Raw genomic sequence first — 12,453 nt, forward strand, 5'->3', positions numbered from 1 at the left:
GTAGCAGCAAAAGTAGAAATAAAAGCAGCAGTAAAAATAGCTGTAAAAGTAGCAGTAAAAGCAGCAGTAAAAGCAGCAGTAAAAATAGCAGTAAAAGTAGTAGTAAAAGTAACAGTAAGAGTAACAGTAAAAGCAGCAATAAAAGCAGCAGTAAAAGCAGCAGTAAAAGCAGCAGTAAAGCAGCACTAAAAGTAGCAGTAAAAATAGCAGTAAAAGTAGCAGAAAAGTAGCAGTAAAAGTAGCAGTAAAAGTAGCAGTAAAAGTAGCAGTAAAAGTAGCAGTAAAAGTAGCAGTAAACGCAGCGGTAAAATTAACAGTAAAAGCAGCAGTAAAAGTAGCAGTAAAAGTAGCAGTAACAGCAGCAGTAAAAGGAGCAGTAAAAGTAGCAGTCAAGATAGCAGTAAAGATAGCAGTAAAAGTAGCAGTAAAAGTAGCAGTAAGAGTAGAATTAAAAGTAGCAGTAAAAGTAGCAGTAAAAGTAGCAGTAAAAGTAGCAGTAAAAGTAGCAGTAAAAGTAGCAGTAAAAGTAGCAGTAAAAGTAGCAGTAACAGTAGCAGTAAAAGTAGCAGTAAAAGCAGCAGTAAAAATAGCAGTAAAAGTAGCAGTAAAAGTAACAGTAAAAGTAACAGTAAAAGCAGCAATAAAAGCAGCAGTAAAAGCAGCAGTAAAAGCAGCAGTAAAAGCAGCAGTAAAAGTAGCAGTAAAAATAGCAATAAAAGTAGCAGTAAAAATAGCAGTAAAAGTAGCAGTAAAAGCAGCAGTAAAAGCAGCAGTAAAAGTAGCAGTAAAAGTAGCAGTAAAAATAGCAGTAAAAGCAGCAGTAAAAGTAGCAGTAAAAGTAGCAGTACAAGTAGCAGTAAAAGTAGCAGTACAAGTAGCAGTTAAAGAAGCAGTAAAAGTAACAGTAAAAATGAGGGTAAAAGTAGCAATAAAAGTAGCAGTAAAAGTACCAGGAAAAGTAGAAATAAAAGTAGCAGTAAAAGTAGCAGTAAAAGCAGCAGAAAGAAAATAAAAGTAAAAGCAGCAGTAAAAGCAGCAGTAAAAGTAGCAGATAAAGTAGCAGTAAAAGTAGCAATAAAAGTTGCAGTAAAAGTAGCAGCAAAAGTAGAAATAAAAGCAGCAGTAAAAATAGCTGTAAAAGTAGCAGTAAAAGCAGCAGTAAAAATAGCAGTAAAAGTAGCAGTAAAAGTAACAGTAAAAGTAACAGTAAAAGCAGCAATAAAAGCAGCAGTAAAAGCAGCAGTAAAAGCAGCAGTAAAAGCAGCAGTAAAAGTAGCAGTAAAAATAGCAGTAAAAGTAGCAGTAAAAATAGCAGTAAAAGTAGCAGTAAAAGCAGCAGTAAAAGCAGCATTAAAAGTAGCAGTAAAAGTAGCAGTAAATGTAGCAGTAAAAGTAGCAGTAAAAGTAGCAGTAAAAGTAGCAGTAAAAGTAGCAGTAAAAGAAGCAGTAAAAGCAGCAGTAAAAGTAGCAGTAAAAGTAGCAGTAAAAACAGCAGTAAAAGTAGCAGTAAAAGCAGCACTAAAAGTAGCAGTTAAAGTAGCAGTTAAAGTAGCAGTAAAAATAGCAGTAAAAGTAGCAGTAAAAGTAGAAGTAAGAGTAGAAGTAAAAGTAGCAGTAAAAGTAGCAGTAAAAGTAGCAGTAAAAGTAGCAGTAACACTAGCAGTAAAAATAGCAGTAAAAGCAGCAGTAAAAGTAGAAGTAAAAGTACCAGTAACAGTAGCAGTAAAATTAGAAGTAAAAATAGTAAAAATAGCAGTAAAAGTAGTAGTAAAAGTAGCAGTAAAAGCAGCAGTAAAAGTAGCAGTAAAAATAGCAGTAAAAGCAGCAGTGAAAGCAGCGGTAGAAATAGCAGTAAAAGCAGCAATAATAGTAGCAGTTAAAGTTGCATTGAAAGTATCAGTAAAAGCAACAGTAAGAGGCAGCAGTAAAAGCAGGAGTTAAAGTAGCAGTAATAGTAGCAGTAAAAGTAGCAGTAAGAAGCAGCAGTAAGAGGCAGGAGTAAAAGCAGCAATAAAAGCAGCAGTAAGAAGCAGCAGTAGAAGCAGCAGTAAAAGTAGCAGTAAAAGTAGCAGGAAAAGCAGTAGTAAAAGTAGCAGTAAAAGTAGCAGTAAAAACAGCAGTAAAAACGGCAGTAAAAGCAGCAGTAAAACTAGCAGTAAAAGTAGCAGTAAAAGCAGCAAAAAGAAGCAGCAGTAAAAGCAACAATAAAAGCAGCAGTAAAAGCAGCAGTAAAAGTAGCAGTAAAAGCAGCCATAAAAACGGCAGTAAAAAGAGCAAAAAGAAGCAGCAGTAAAAGCAACAATAAAAAGTAAAAGTAGCAGTAAAAGTAGCAGTAAAAGTAGCAGTAAAAGTTGCAGTAAAAGTAGCAGTAAAAGTAGCAGTAAAAGTAGCAGTAAAAGTAGCAGTAAAAGTAGCAGTAAAAGCAGCAGTAAAAGTTGCAGTAAAAGTAGCAGTAAAAGGAGCAGTAAAAGCAGCAAAAAAGACAGCAATAAAAGCAGCAGTAAAAGTGGATCTAAAAGTAGCAGTAAAAGCAGCAGTAAAAGTTGCAGTAAAAGTAGCAGTAAAAGCAGCAGTAAAAGCAGCAATAAAAGCAGCAGTAAAAGCAGCAGTAAAAACAGCAAAAAAGACACCAATAAAAGCAGCAGTAAAAGTAGCAGCAAAAGTAGCAGTTAAGGCAGCAGTAAAAATAACAGTAAAAGTAGCAGTAAAAGCAGCAGTAAAAGCAGCAGTAAAAGCATAAGTAAAAGCAGCAGTAAAAGGAGCAGTAAAAGCAGGAAAAAAGACAGCAAAAAAGACAGCAATAAAAGCAGCAGTAAAAGTGACATTAAAAGTAGCATTAAAAGTAGCAGCAAAAGTAGCAGTTAAGGCAGCAGTAAAAACAACAGTTAAAGCAGCAGTAAAAATAGCAGTCAAAGCATTAGTAAAAGTAGCAGTAAAAGTAGCAGTAAAAGTAGCAGTAAAAATAGCAGTTAAAACAGCAGTAAAAGCAGCAGTAAAAGTAGCAGTAAAAGTAGCACTAAAATTTGCAGTAAAAGTAGCAGTAAAAGCAGCAGTAAAAGTAGCAGTAAAAGTAGCAGTAAAAGTAGCAGTAAAAGAAGCAGTAAAAGTAGCAGTAAAAGTGGCAGTAAAAGCAGCAGTAAAAGTAGCAGTAAAAGTAGCAGTAAAAATAGCAGTAAAAGCAGCAGTGAAAGCAGCGGTAAAAGTAGCAGTTAAAGCAGCAGTAATAGTAGCAGTAGAAGTAGCAGTAAAAGAAGCAGTTAAGGCAGCAGTAAAAGTAGCAGTAAAAGCAGCAGTAAAAGTAGCAGTAAAAGTAGCACTAAAAGAGGCAGTAAAAGTATCAGTAAAGGCAGCAGTAAGAGGCAGCAGTAAAAGCAGGAGTTAAAGTAGCAGTAATAGTAGAAGTAAAAGTAGCAGTAGGAAGCAGCAGTAAGAGGCAGGAGTAAAAGCAGCAATAAAAACAGCAGTAAGAAGCAGCAGTAGAAGCAGCAGTTAAAGTAGCAGTAAAAGTAGCAATAAAAGCAGCAATCAAAGCACCAGTAAAAGCAGCAGTAAAAGTAGCAGTAAAAGTAGCAGTAAAAGTAGCAGTAAAAGTAGCAGTAAAAGCAGCAGTAAAAACGGCAGTAAAAGCAGCAGTAAAAGTAGCAGTAAAAGCAACAATAAAAGCAGCAGTAAAAGCAGCCGTAAAAGCAGCAGTAAAAGTAGCAGTAAAAGCAGCAGAAAGAAGCAGCAGAAAGAAGCAGCAGTAAAAGCAACAATAAAAGCAGCAGTAAAAGCAGCAGTAAAAATAGCAATAAAAGCAGCAGTAAAAACGGCAGTAAAAGCAGCAGTAAAAGTAACAGTAAAAGCAGCAAAAAGAAGCAGCGGTAAAAGCAACAATAAAAGCAGCAGTAAAAGCATTAATAAAAGCAGCAGTAACAAGCAGCAGTAAAAGCAGCAGTAAAAGAAGCAGCAAAAGAAGCAATAAAAGCAGCAGTAAAAGTAGCAGTAAAAGTAGCAGTAAAAGTAGCAGTAAAAGCAGCAGTAAAAGCAGCAGTAAAAGTAGCAGTAAAAGCAGCAGTAAAGGTAGCAGTAAAAGTAGTAGTAAAAGTAGCAGTAAAAGCGTCAGTGAAAGCAGCAGTAAAACTAGCAATAAAAGTAGCAGTAAAAGCAGCAGTAAAAGTAGCAGTAAAAGTGGCAGTAAAAGTAGCAGTAAAAGTAGCAGTAAAAGTAGCAGTAAAAGCAGCAGTAAAAGTAGCAGAAAAGTAGCAGTAAAAATAGGAAGTAAAAGCAGCAGTAAAAGCAGTAATAGTAGCAGTAAAAGTAGCAGTAAAAATAGCAGTAAAAGCAGCAGTAAAAGTAGAAGTAAAAGTCGCAGTAACAGTAGCAGTAAAAGTAGAAGTAAAAGTAGCAGTAGAAATAGCAGTAAAAGTAGCGGTAAAAGTAGCAGTAAAAGTAGCAGTAAAAGTAGCAGTAAAAGTAGCAGTAAAAGCAGCAGTAAAAGTAGCAGTAAAAGCAGCAGTGAAAGCAGCGGTAAAAAAAGCAGTAAAAGCAGCAGTAATAGTAGCAGTTAAAGTTGCATTGAAAGTATCAGTAAAAGCAGCAGTAAGAGGCAGCAGTAAAAGCAGGAGTTAAAGTAGTAGTAATAGTAGCAGTAAAAGTAGGAGTAAAAGCAGCAGTAAGAGGCAGCAGTAAAAGCAGGAGTTAAAGTAGTAGTAATAGTAGCAGTAATAGTAGCAGTAAAAGTAGCAGTAAAAGCAGCAGTGAAAGCAGCGGTAAAAAAAGCAGTAAAAGCAGCAGTAATAGTAGCAGTTAAAGTTGCATTGAAAGTATCAGTAAAAGCAGGAGTTAAAGTAGCAGTAATAGTAGCAGTAAAAGTAGCAGTAAGAAGCAGCAGTAAGAGGCAGGAGTAAAAGCAGCAATAAAAGCAACAGTAAGAAGCAGCAGTAGAAGCAGCAGTAAAAGTAGCAGTAAAAGTAGCAGTAAAAGTAGTAGTAAAAGTAGCAGTAAAAGTAGCAGTAAAAGCAGCAGTAAAAACGGCAGTAAAAGCAGCAGTAAAAGTAGCAGTAAAAGTAGCAGTAAAAGCAGCAAAAAGAAGCAGCAGTAAAAGCAACAAGAAAAGCAGCAGTAAAAGCAGCAGTAAAAGTAGCAGTAAAAGCAGCAGTAAAAACGGCGGTAAAAGCAGCAGTAAAAGTAGCAGTAAAAGCAGCAAAAAGAAGCAGCAGTAAAAGCAACAATAAAAGCAGCAGTAATAGCAGCAATAAAAGCAGCAGTAACAAGCAGCAGTAAAAGCAGCAGTAAAAGAAGCAGGAAAAGAAGCAGTAAGAAGCAGCAGTAAAAGTAGCAGTAAAAGTAGCAGTAAAAGTAGCAGTAAAAGCAGCAGTAAAAGCAGCAGTAAAAGTAGCAGTAAAAGTAGCAGTAAAAGCAGCAGTAAAAGTAGCAGTAAGGCAGCAGTAAAAGCATTAGTAAAAGTAGCAGTAAAAGTAGCAGTAAAAGTAGCAGTAAAAGTAGCAGTAAAAGTAGCAGTAAAAGCAGCAGTAAAAGTTGCACTAAAAGTAGTAGTAAAAGCAGCAGTAAAAGTGCCAATAAAAGCAGCAGTAAAAGCAGCAGTAAAAGCAGCAATAAAGACAGCAATAAAAGCAGCAGTAAAAGTGGAATTAAAAGTAGCAGTAAAAGCAGCAGTAAAAGTTGCAGTAAAAGTAGCAGTAAAAGCAGCAGTAAAAGCAGCAATAAAAGCAGCAGTAAAAGCAGCAGTAAAAGCAGCAGTAAAAGCAGCAAAAAAGACACCAATAAAAGCAGCAGTAAAAGTAGCAGTTAAGGCAGCAGTAAAAATAGCAGTAAAAGTAGCAGTAAAAGCAGCAGTGAAAGCAGCAGTGAAAGCAGAAGTAAAAGTAGCAGTAAAAGCAGCAGTAAAAGTTGCAGTAAAAGTAGCAGTAAAAGCAGCAGTAAAAGCAGCAATAAAAGCAGCAGTAAAAGCAGCAGTAAAAGCAGCAGTAAAAGCAGCAAAAAAGACACCAATAAAAGCAGCAGTAAAAGTAGCAGTTAAGGCAGCAGTAAAAATAGCAGTAAAAGTAGCAGTAAAAGCAGCAGTGAAAGCAGCAGTGAAAGCAGCAGTGAAAGCAGAAGTAAAAGCAGCAGTAAAAGCAGCAGTAAAAGCAGCAAAAAAGACAGCAATAAAAGCAGCAGTAAAAGTGGCATTAAAAGTAGCAGTAAAAGTAGCAGTAAAAATAGCAGTTAAAGCAGCAGTAAAAATAGCAGTAAAAGCATCAGTAAAAGTAGCAGTAAAAGTAGCAGTAAAAGCAGCAGTAAAAGTAGCAGTAAAAGTAGCAGTAAAAATAGCAGTTAAAACAGCAGTAAAAGCAGCAGTAAAAGTAGCAGTAAAAGTAGCAGTAAAAGTAGCAGTAAAAGCAGCAGTAAAAGTAACAGTAAAAGTAGCAGTAAAAGCAGCAGTAAAAGTAGTAGTAAAAGTGGCAGTAAAAGCAGCAGTAAAAGTAGCAGTAATAGTAGCAGTAAAAATAGCAGTAAAAGCGGCAGTGAAAGCAGCGGTAAAAGTAGCAGCAAAAGCAGCAGTAATAGTAGCAGTAAAAGTAGCAGTGAAAGAAGCAGTTAAGGCAGCAGTAAAAGTAGCAGTAAAACCAGCAGTAAAAGTAGCAGTAAAAGTAGCAGTAAAAGAGGCAGTAAAAGTATCAATAAAAGCAGCAGTAAGAGGCAGCAGTAAAAGCAGGAGTTAAAGTAGCAGTAATAGTAGCAGTAAAAGTAGCAGTAAGAAGCAGCAGTAAGAGGCTGGAGTAAAAGGAGCAATAAAAGGGGCGACCCTAAAAGCCGGAACGGCGGAATGGCGGAATGGCGGAATGGCGGAATGGCGGAATGGCGGAAAATGACCCCAAATCCTAAAACACGGAACGGCGGAAAATGACCCCAAATCCTAAAACACGGAACGGCGGAAAATGACCCCAAATCCTAAAACACGGAACGGCGGAAAATGACCCCAAATCCTAAAACACGGAACGGCGGAAAATGACCCCAAATCCTAAAACACGGAACGGATGTCAGGGCATGTTGCACAAATTTTGTACAAAGACACCAAGCGCTTGGCTCATTTATCCTCACGACGATAACGCGCGTGACTAAAATTAAGTGTTACTAATTTTTTCCTTTCACTGAGTGGTATAAATAATAATGAACCATTATGCATGAAAGAGAACTGCGTTTTCGCGTTGTAAACCTGTTTAGTTACCTTTTGTTATGCAAAATTTGCCATGAGTTTTAGTCGCGGCATAAAAAGTCGCACAGCATGTGAAAACCAACTCGACATACCACATTACAATAAACAATTATAACTTTGACACGTTTCCTGGTCACGTCTGCATTGATTTATTGAAACAATAATATCTCATATGCTTGTAACTGTGAGAACATCACAGGAACGTTTTCAGGCTTCTCAAAATATGACAACGTTCAGCCCTAGCTCCAAACTTAGACTAGCGTGAGAGCAAGCCCTCGTTACGAGCCCTTCAATACGAGCGTCTTTTCATCCACGACTAAGTTTTGGGACTTGAGTAACACTAGTTGAAGCGAGGTTTGCAGTGTGTCACGCGCGTGGGAATTTCTCATGGCGTGAAAAGACAAAAGAAAGTTAGCAGAAGGAAGCCGTCAAGAAGAATTTAAAGAATTTCTTCGCGACCAGGTGTCCAAAATACCACCGTGCCCAAACTTAGACTAGCGTGAGAGCAAGCCCTCGCTACGAGCCCTTCAATACGAGCGTTTTTTCATCCACGAATAAGTTTTGGGACTTGAGTAACACTAGTTGAAGAGAGGTTTGCAGGGTGTCACGCGCGTGGGAATTTCTCATGGCGTGAAAAGACAAAAGAAAGTTAGCAGAAGGAAGCCGTCAAGAAGAATTTGAAGAATTTCCTCGCGACCAGGTGTCCAAAACACTACCATCCTTCTGTGAAATTTACGGCTTACATATCAGCGGAAGAAATAAACTTTCTAAACAAAAAAGGGGCTATTTCACTAATTCTTCTAATTTGCATGGTGAGAATAGATCCTGTCACTAGAACCCCGCTAACTCGAACCCGGCGAACTCGAAATCCCCACTTACTCGAACAAGACCCAATTTCCCTTGGATTTGACCCCATTTTTTCCAGTCATTTGCTAGCAGCAACTCCTAAAAGACGGCATGGCGGAAAATTACCCCAGAGCCTAAAAGACGGAATTATAGGCAAGGCCAAAGGATCAAGAGAGCCAAATGAAAATCAAGTGTACCCACACTAATTTCCCCTTAGGAGGATAACTTCCGCGGATATTAAGTCGATACCGGAAAAAATATCTTTGCTCGTAATAATGTTTAATATCATGCTGTGGATGTCCATTACTAATTTATCAACCTCTCTTTTTTGAGTAAAATTGACATTAGGCCTGTAAGGGTTTGACGTTGTCCACATGCAGTGATGCAATCACAAGCGTTGACTTACTTCTTGTTAACGCAATCTTAACTAAAACTCCGACATTATCAGTGAAAATATATCGGGCTTAAATCAACGAGGAATACCACTACGACCTTCTCAGAATTGTTTCTCGCCACAAAAACCAAACCATAGGATCCTCGACCGATAGCCTCTTCTTTGTCTCGCAACTGCTTCCACTCGAATAATGGTAAACCATGACAATCCAAAGATCCGTCTGAATTACACTTCCCTTTCAGAAAGGGCAATTTAAACGCCATAGAATTGATGATTTGCAATTTGTTGAGGAACAGAAGAAATCCGCTGAACGAATTGGTGAAATAGCCTCTTTTTTGTTTAGAAAGTTTATTTCTTCGCTGATATGTAAGCCGTAAATTTCACAATAGGATGGTGGTGTTTTGGAAACCTGGTCGCGAGGAAATTCTTCAAATTCTTCTTGACGGCTTCCTTCGGCTAACTTTCTTTTGTCTTTTCACGCCATGAGAAATTCCCACGCGCGTGACACCCTGCAAACCTCGCTTCAACTAGTGTTACTCAAGTCCCAGAACTTATTCGTGGATGAAAAAACGCTCGTATTGAAGGGCTCGTAACGAGGGCTTGCTCTCACGCTAGTCTAAGTTTGGAGCTGGGGCTGAACGTTGTCATATTTTGAGAAGCCTGAAAACGTTCCTGTGATGTTCTCACATTTACAAGCATATGAGATATTATTGTTTCAATAAATCAATACAGACGTGACCAGGAAACGTATCAAAGTTACAATTGTTTATTGTAATGTGGTATGTCGAGTTGGTTTTCACATGCTGTGCGACTTTTTATGCCGCGACTAAAACTCATGGCAAATTTTGCATAACAAAAGGTAACTAAACAGGTTAACAACGCGAAAACGCAGCTATCTTTCATGCATAATGGTTCATTATTATTTATACCACTCAGTAAAAGAAAAAAAATTAATAACACTTAATTTTAGTCACGCGTGTTATCGTCGTGGGGATAAATGAGCCAAGCGCTTGGTGTCTTTGTACAAAATTTGTGCAACATGCCCTGCGATCCGTTCCGTGTTTTAGGATTTGGGGTCATTTTCTGCCGTTCCGTGTTTTAGGATTTGGGGTCATTTTCCGCCGTTCCGTGTTTTAGGATTTGGGGTCATTTTCCGCCGTTCCGTGTTTTAGGATTTGGGGTCATTTTCCGCCGTTCCGTGTTTTAGGATTTGGGGTCATTTTCCGCCGTTCCGCCATTCCGCCATTCCGCCGTTCCGGCTTTTAGGGTCGCCCCAATAAAAGCAGCAGTAAGAAGCAGCAGTAGAAGCAGCAGTTAAAGTAGCAGTAAAAGTAGCAATAAAAGCAGCAATAAAAGCAGCAGTAAAAGCAGCAGTAAAAGTAGCAGTAAAAGTAGCAGTAAAAGTAGCAGTAAAAACGGCAGTAAAAGCAGCAGTAAAAGTAGCAGTAAAAGCAACAATAAAAGCAGCAATAAAAGCAGCAGTAAAAGTAGCAGTAAAAGCAGCAAAAAGAAGCAGCAGTAAAAGCAACAATAAAAGCAGCAGTAAAAGCAGCAGTAAAAATAGCAGTAAAAGCAGCAGTAAAAACGGCAGTAAAAGCAGCAGTAAAAGTAGCAGTAAAAGCAGCGAAAAGAAGCAGCAGTAAAAGGAACAATAAAAGCAGCAGTAAAAGCAGCAATAAAAGCAGCAGTAACAAGCAGCAGTAAAAGCAGCAGTAAAAGAAGCAGCAAATGAAGCATTAAGGAGCAGCAGTAAAAGTAGCAGTAAAAGTACCAGTAAAAGTAGCAGTAAAAGCAGCAGTAAAAGCAGCAGTAAAAGTAGCAGTAAAAGCAGCAGTAAAAGTAGCAGTAAAAGTAGTAGTAAAAGTAGCAGTAAAAGCAACAGTAAAAGTAGCAGTAAAAGTAGCAGTAAAAGGAGCAGTTAAAGTAGCAGTAAAAGTAGCAGTAAAAGTAGCAGTGAAAGCAGCAGTAAAAGTAGCAGTAAAAGTAGCAGTAAAAGTAGCAGTAAAAGCAGCAGTAAAAGCAGCAGTAAAAGTAGAAGTAAAAGCAGCAGTAAAAGTAGCAGTAAAAGTAGTAGTAAAAGTAGCAGTAAAAATAGCAGTAAAAGCAGCAGTGAAAGCAGCGGTAAAAGTAAAAGTAGCAGTAAAAGAAGCAGTTAAGGCAGCAGTAAAAGTAGCAGTAAAACCAGCATTAAAAGCAGCAGTAAAAGTAGCAGTTAAAGTTGTATTGAAAGTATCAGTAAAAGCAGCAGTAAGAGGCAGCAGTAAAAGCAGGAGTTAAAGTAGCAGTAATAGTAGCAGTAAAAGTAGCAGTAAGAAGCAGCAGTAAGAGGCAGGAGTAAAAGCAGCAATAAAAGCAGCAGTAAGAAGCAGCAGTAGAAGCAGCAGTTAAAGTAGCAGTAAAAGTAGCAATAAAAGCAGCAATAAAAGCAGCAGTAAAAGCAGCAGTAAAAGTAGCAGTAAAAGTAGTAGTAAAAGGTAGCAGTAAAAGTAGCAGTAAAAGCAGCAGTAAAAACGGCAGTAAAAGCAGCAGTAAAAGTAGCAGTAAAAGCAACAATAAAAGCAGCAGTAAAAGCAGCAGTAAAAGTAGCAGTAAAAGCAGCAAAAAGAAGCAGCAGTAAAAGCAACAATAAAAGCAGCAGTAAAAGCAGCAGTAAAAATAGCAGTAAAAGCAGCAGTAAAAAGGGCAGTAAAAGCAGCAGTAAAAGTAGCAGTAAAAGCAGCAAAAATAAGCAGCAGTAAAAGCAACAATAAAAGCAGCAGTAAAAACGGCAGTAAAAGCAGCAGTAAAAGTAGCAGTAAAAGCAGCAAAAATAAGCAGCAGTAAAAGCAACAATAAAAGCAGCAATAAAAGCAGCCGTAACAAGCAGCAGTAAAAGCAGCAGTAAAAGAAGCAGGAAAAGAAGCAGTAAGAAGCAACAGTAAAAGTAGCAGTAAAAGTAACAGTAAAAGTAGCAGTAAAAGCAGCAGTAAAAGCAGCAGTAAAAGTAGCAGTAAAAGGAGCAGTAAAAGTAGCAGTAAAAGTAGTAGTAAAAGTAGCAGTAAAAGCAACAGTAAAAGTAGCAGTAAAAGTAGCAGTAAAAGGAGCAGTTAAAGTAGCATTAAAAGTAGCAGTAAAAGCAGCAGTAAAAGCAGCAGTAAAAGCAGCAGTAAAAGCAGCAGTAAAGGTAGCAGTAAAATTAGCAGTAAAAGCAGCAGTAAGAAGCAGCAGTAAAAGTAGCAGTAAAAGCAGCAGTAAAAGTACCAGTAAAAGTAGTAGTAAAAGTAGCAGTAAAAGTATTAGTAAAAGTAGAAGTAAAAGCAGGAGTAAAAGTAGCAGTGAAAGTAGCACTAAAAGCAGCAGTAACAGTAACAGTAACAGTTACAGTAAAAGTAGCAGTAAAAGTAGCAGTGAAAGTAGCAGTAAAAGTAGCAGTAAAAGCAGCAGTAAAAGTAGCAGTAAAAGTAACAGTGAAAGTAGCAGTAAAAGTAGCAGTATAAGTAGCAGTTAAAGCAGCAGTAAAAGCAGCAGTAAAAGCACCAGTAAAAGTAGCAGTAAAAGTAGCAGTAAAAGCAGCAGTAAAAGCAGCAGTAAAAGCAGCAGTAAAAGCAGCAGTAAAAGTAGCAGTAAAAGTAGCAGTAAAAGTAGTGTAATATTCCTCCCTAGGAATTGTTATTCATGAGATGGTAATAAGGTATGGAGAATCGCTCTGGCCGGGAAAGCCCAAGCCAGGCGAAGGGGTGATGGTGAGACGGATGAATCCGACCGGTGGTGGGTGGGTGGGAAAACGCTTCGATGCGCAGAACACAGCCCAAGGCCTCAAGTGAAGTGACAAGGAGTGATACAAAACAATCTACTATATCCAAAATCCCTAGGGACTAATTACCAATGCTAATTGAGTTAGCATAGTGTAATATTCCTCCCTAGGAATTGTTATTCATGAGATGGTAATAAGGTATGGAGAATCGCTCTGGCCTTCCCTAGCCTACACCCACACTCATATGAAATGAACAATCACACACCCTAAGAAAAGAAA

Source organism: Pocillopora damicornis, chromosome 1, assembly GCF_964200805.1.
Source record: "Pocillopora damicornis chromosome 1, jaPocDami1.2, whole genome shotgun sequence".
Taxonomy (NCBI): Eukaryota; Metazoa; Cnidaria; class Anthozoa; order Scleractinia; family Pocilloporidae; genus Pocillopora; species Pocillopora damicornis.